At 39.9% G+C, this 4,866-nt stretch overlaps 1 protein-coding gene across 1 annotated transcript in view; it reads left to right on the top strand.

Annotated features, from left to right (window-relative positions):
* Positions 1 to 2,088: 2,088 nt before the first annotated feature.
* ATF1 (activating transcription factor 1) overlaps positions 2,089 to 4,866 on the top strand; it is a 48,779-nt gene continuing 46,001 nt past the window's right edge. Inside the window, exon 1 of the mRNA XM_006900235.1 lies at positions 2,089 to 2,187. The gene's annotated coding sequence lies outside the window, so the exon portion shown is untranslated. The remainder of the gene's footprint in view (positions 2,188 to 4,866) is intronic.

The raw sequence follows: 4,866 nt of genomic DNA, 5'->3' as shown, positions 1-4,866 counted from the left end.
ATCTATTTCTTCTTCTTTGCCTCTGGTTTTTGGTGCATATATCTGGATGATAGTAGTGTTCACTGGACTTCTTGTAAGCATATGGATATAATCCTATCACTCACAGTGTTGCGAAAATAAGCTGGCAGGACCCCTCCAGAGTACTGAAAAACAACGATGTCAGTCTAGATACTAAGGTACGCCTAGTCCAGGCCATGGTCTTCACAGTTACTTGCTATGCTTCAGAGGGCTGGACAGTGACTAAGAGTGATGGAAGTAGAATCGATGCCTTCAAGTTGTGGTGCTGGAGAAGAGGCTTGAACATACTGTAGACTGCCAAGAAAACAAATAGCTCTGTCTTGGAGAGGGTGAAACCAAGTGTCTCTTTGGAGGCTAGGGTTTTGAAGCTCTGTCTCACAAACCTCAGGCACATGGCCAGGATGGACCAATCCTTGACAAATGACATCATGATCAGAAGGGTGTAGGAACAGAACAAGAGATAATGACCCCAGTCAGATGGATTGATAAAGTAATGGGGCAATGGGAGTTGATGTGTCAGAGATAGTGAGACTGGCTTAGGACAGGGTAGGGTTCAGAGCTGCTGTACATAGGGTTGCTATGGGTCACAGATGATGGCATATAACAACAACATGTACAGTAATTTGGGAAGCTGGGTTTTATGAGGAGGAATGTGGTATCAGTATTGGAGGGAAGCTCATCAAAAACCTGCATTATGCAGATGACACAACCTTGCTTGCTGAAGCTGAGGACCTGAAGAGCTTGCTGCAGAAGGTCAAGGACTGTATCTTCAGTGTAGATTGAAGCACAACATCAAGAAGATTCTCACCTGGACCACATGGCAGCACCATGATGGTTGGAGAAGAGATTGAGGTTGCTAACCATTATGGCTGGCTCAGCTCTACAGTCAACACCCTTGGCACCAGCAGTCACGAAACCAAAAGACGAATTGCACTGGGAAAATTTACTATTGGGGATCTCTACAGAGTACAGAAAAACAAGAATGTCAGTCGAGAGACTAGGGTGCTAATCCAGGCCATGGTCTTGACAGTTCTTTGCTATGCATCAGAGAGAAGATGGACAATGACCAAGGATGACAGAAGAAGAATCGATGTCTTTGAGTTGTGGTACTAGAGAAGAGAAGAGGCTTGAACATACCACGGACTGCCAAGAAAACAAGTCTGTGTTGGAAAGGGTAAAACCAAGTGTCTCCTTGGAGGCTAGGATTTTGAAGCTCTGTCTCACATACTTTGGACATGTAGCCAGGAGGGACCAATCCTTGGAGAAGGACATCATGCTCAGAAGGGTGGGGGGACAGCACAGGAGAGGAAGACCCTGAATGAGATGGATTGATACAGTAATTGGGACAATGGGAGTAGGTGTGTCAGAATCAGTGAGACTACTTCAGGGCAGGGCAGGCTTCAGAGCTGCTGTACAATAGGGTCACCGTGTGGGTTGGAGGCAACTTGATGCATATAACAACAGCATATATAATAGCTTTTAATAGTATTGTCATTACTTTTTGTTTTCAGTCTCAGAAGTTCTTTAGATACTGTCTTTGGTTTTTAACATCTTATTGTGGTTTGGGGGAAAGTTTGCAACACAAATTAGTTTCTCTTAATTCTTCCAATTTTTCAAGAATTGGTACACATTTTGTTTTATTATAGCTGCATTCCCCATGCCTACTGTTTTTAAGATTATTATTATTTTTTACGTTCTCCACCTATCCAGAAGGAGCGCTTGTGGCCTGGTGGTTAGTAGCTGTGCTCCAATCCCAGAGAGAAGCGGTTCAAATCCACCAGCTCTTCCATGGGAGAATGATGGTCTCTTTCCATGTCATTAAATGCCTTTGAAAACTTGATAGGAGGGTCGGCTGTGAGTCAATTCCAACTCAATAGCACACACATAGCTAGAGCAGAGAGTCATGGGAACATAATTAAGCTAAATGAATAAAATTGAGCATACCACATAGTATGGAAAAGCTTTATCTTATTCCTCTAAAAAAGTATGCATGTTTGAGAAAGAAATGTCTTAAGATTAGTTGAAAATGAAGTTATTTAACTGCCTCATTTTTCCTCTTCTTCCTTATAGTTGATTATGGAAGATTCCCACAAGAATAACACTTCAGAGACAGCACCTCAACCCAGTTCAGCAGTTCAAGGAGCGCACATCTCTCATATTGCTCAACAGGTACAGCAAGGACTAGCCAAAATATCAAACCAGTTAAGAATATTTTGTATGCAGATTAATGAGTTGTTTTAAAACTTTATACTATTTTGAAGAAAGCAAGCAAGCGAGACTTTAAGATGGTAACAAAGAAGGAGGGTATATTTGATTTGAATAACTTGTCATCAGCACTTGGTTTTAAAGTTTTGTTTTACTACAAAAAAAGTTTTGTTTACTAGTACCTTAAAATTTGGAGGTAATTTTTATTTTGTATGATGCACAAATAAGTTTGATTTTCTTTTAGATAAGTTTTGTTTCTGTATAAAAAAATGAGAAATTATTTGATTTTTGAATAGACTAATAAAGGGAAGGTACAGCGTCAGCAAACATCTCAGTGAGATGATTTGACAGTGACTACCACAGTGGGCTTGACCATGACAAGAGATGTGAAGATGGCCACAAGATAGCGCATGGTTCACATCTGTTGTTTATACTGGTATTCAACTTAATGGCACCTGCCACGAGGCAAACCATGTTTGGTTCAATAGATTTTAGTATGGATATTAGAAAATACTTTTGGGCGAGCTCTGGTGGCCTAGTGGCAAGAAGCTGCATTGCAATCTCAGAGGCGAGTGGTTCGAATCTACCAGATGCTCTGCTGGAGAAGGAGGAACAATTTCCTCTTGTACCAGTCAGATCTGATTTGACGGTACACACAAAAAATAATGAAAAAAAAAAATTTAAAAATAAAATACTTTTGGTGAACTGAAATAAATATTCATTAGAAAATGAAATAAAATAGGCACACATATTGCAGAACTGCCGATATGCTTTTAAATAGTAACTATGTTTAGGTATTTTGACAGAATCTGTTTATTATTCTGTGGGTTGGGATTTTTCCTGCTCATTAAAACAGTTCATTTCAGCACCATTTTGGACTCATCTTAAGACTTGGAGATATTTCTACTTCTGACCATCAGTACAGATTTGTTACTGTTTTGGTTACTGAGCTTTGATTTCCTGGATGTGAGATAACCAGGTTTGGATTATAATTACAAACAGGAATTAAGATTATGTTTTAAAACATTAGAGCTCTGCTACAGAAGCAGCTTTCCTGTACCAAAGCAGCTTTCCTGTACCAGTCAGATCCGATTTGACGGTACACACACACAAATAATAATAGTAATAATTCCGGCCCTCTGGCCAAGAAAAACCTATCTACACACCAGTTCTACAGGATGCATCACCTTTGCTTGGGAAACATTACAACTAAATTCAGAGTCATTGATCCGAACATAAGGAACTATGAGAAGCTGATGTGTTTGGAATCACAGAAGCCAAGGAAGCTTCATATATAAGCTATTAGACCAAGGGCTGGTCAATGGGAGATAGATGTGAAGGGAGTGGGTAGAAGTGGATGGGTATCCTGGTGGATGGTGGAGCAAGGAAATAAGTGGGTAAAGACACATGTGCCAAAGGCAGGGACAACACTGACACTAATGGTTAACTCCATAATAAGGGATATACCTTTAACTTGCTGGTCTGTCTGATACTTCTCTAAATCTGAACATTCACATTAAGACAGATAGGAAGGAGGATTAGCCATCCACTTCTGAAATAGCAGGCCTCTGAAAATCCTATGTACAACAGAACACATGTAGATAACAGAAAGGGTAGCTGAGGTTGAGCTTTCAAATATGGAAATACAAAGGAGGAACAGTTGTAAGCAGACACTGGTGATTGGGACATGGAATGTGAGAACCATGAATGTAGAAAAATTAGCTATTGTTAAGGAAGAAATGGAACGCATAAATATTGACATACTAAGCATTAGTGAGATGAGATGGACTGGCATGGGGCATTTTTAGTCGGATGATCATGTATTACTCTGGAGATGAAAAGGTGAGGAAAAATGGAGTTGCTTTCATAATTAAAAAAGTCATTGCTAGATCCATCTTGAAGTACAATATTATCAGTGACAGGATACTATCCATACGCATACAAGGAAGTCCAGTGAATACTACTATCATTCAGATATATGCTCCAAGAACTAGAGCCAAGGAAGAGGATATATAAGATTTTTACCAACTTTTACAATCAGAGATCGATCGAACATGCAATAAAGATGCATTGATAATAATGGGTGACTGGAATACAAAAGTTGGGAACAGAGAAGAAGATTCAGTAGTTGGAAAACATGGACTCGGTGACCGAAATGGAGCTGGAGAGAGAATTGTCGAATTTTGCACAATCATTGACTTATTCATAGCAAATACATTTTTTAAGAGACATAAACGCAGGTTATATACTTGTATTTCACCAGATGGTATGCATAGGAATCAGATCGATTACATCTGTGGAAAGAACCACTGGAGAAGCTCAGTATCAGCTGTGAAAACTAAGCCAGAAGCTGATTGTGGAACAGACCATCAACTACTCATATGCAAGTTCTAGCTGAAGTTGAGGAAAATTAAACCAAATCCAAGGCAACCAAATTATGACTTTGAGGCTTTCCCACCTGAATTTCAGAACCATCTCAGGAACAGGTTTGAGGCCTTGAACACTGATGAGAGAAGACCAGATGAGTTTGGGAGGATATCAAGGGTATCATCCAGGAAGAATGCAAACGGTCATTGCAAAGACAGAAGAGGAAGCGAAGACCAAAATGGATGTCAGAAGAGACTCTGAAAATTGCACTGGAGT

The sequence above is a fragment of the Elephantulus edwardii genome, unplaced genomic scaffold (genome assembly GCF_000299155.1).
Source record: "Elephantulus edwardii isolate Elephantulus edwardi_28Jun2011 unplaced genomic scaffold, EleEdw1.0 scaffold00278, whole genome shotgun sequence".
Classification (NCBI taxonomy): Eukaryota; Metazoa; Chordata; class Mammalia; order Macroscelidea; family Macroscelididae; genus Elephantulus; species Elephantulus edwardii.
The sequence above is the reverse complement of the archived record's forward strand: the minus strand, read 5'-3'. Positions and strand labels throughout refer to the sequence as shown.